The sequence below is a fragment of the Callithrix jacchus genome, chromosome 7 (genome assembly GCF_049354715.1).
Source record: "Callithrix jacchus isolate 240 chromosome 7, calJac240_pri, whole genome shotgun sequence".
In the NCBI taxonomy this organism is placed as follows: Eukaryota; Metazoa; Chordata; class Mammalia; order Primates; family Cebidae; genus Callithrix; species Callithrix jacchus.
In genome coordinates this window covers 46,961,008-46,962,235 of record NC_133508.1, presented here as the reverse complement: position 1 = coordinate 46,962,235, position 1,228 = coordinate 46,961,008, and positions in this window count along the sequence as shown.

The following is a 1,228-nucleotide window of genomic DNA, read 5'->3' as shown; positions in this document are numbered from 1 at the left end:
TGTGCTCCGTAAACTGACGGCCTGCTGATGTGTTGGGGTCGGGTAGGGGTTGCTGGGCAGGTGGCTCACGTTGGCCTGTGTTGCTGCAGCTCCAGCGCCTACCGTGAAGCCGAGACCTGGAGAAGACAGCTCTGCCCTTCTCTCTTGGCAAATGTAGTGAAAGAGGCAGCCACCTCATTGGCATAGCCAGCTTCCCCTGGATTTGCCTAATAAAGATCATGGGGGTGGAGAGATAGGGAGAGGGTGTTAGAATACAGATTCCTGGGCTCGGTCCACAATGAGGGTCAACAGGTCCAAGTTCCAAGCACCCAAGACTTGGTGCTGAACTTGAATAAGAGGCTCCAGGGCAGAGCCGCCAACCCCTCACCCTTCATGTGTGATTCTATCACGGCACATGGTGACCCGCTGCAACTGCGTCTGCAGGCTTCTGGGTGGTCGGGACTGCTGGGACATCAGGGCCTCTTCTTGGAAGGGAACAGCCTTCCAAACCCATGATTGGAGCCACTGCCTTGCTTTGTGACCTGCAGGTCTGCACGGGCCATGCAACCCCACCTTCCAGTCATATATTTCTTTAAACTACTCCATCTTGGGAATTTTGCTGCCAGAAGCTCCTAAACTTTCTTCCACGTTCTGGACTTTGTGCAGTTAAAACTGCATTGAATAGCTCCTAGAAGTGGCACCTTGAATTTGGTTATTAAGGTAAAACAAACACGAACTTTAGTGATACTAAACTACAGTGCCTGGTCCTGCTTCTTCCAGGCGACAACCCTGAGGTTTGTTCACTATCCTCTCTTGCTTTTGTCTTTATATCTCTAAACTTGATGCTACCTGCTTATATGGGAGAAAATGGAAGAATCCCCTCCCAGCCGGGTGCGGTGGCTCACGCCTGTAAGCCCAGCACTTTGGGAGGCCGGGGCAGGTAGATCAGGATGTCAGGAGTTCAAGACCAGCTCAGCCAAGATGGTGAAATCCTGTCTCTACTAAAACTACAAAAATTAGCCAGGTGCAATGGCAGGTGCCTATAATCCTAGCTACTCAGGAGGCTGAGGCAGGAGAATCACTTGAACCTGGGGGGCAGAGGTTGCAGTGAGCCGAGATCCCACTACTGCACTCCAGCCTGGGTGACAAAGTGAGACTCCATCTCAAAAAAAAAAAAAAAGATTCCCCTCTCGGCCGCCTCTTGTGACCCTGCACTCATTAACTGCCATGCACCTTTCCCTTTCCATCC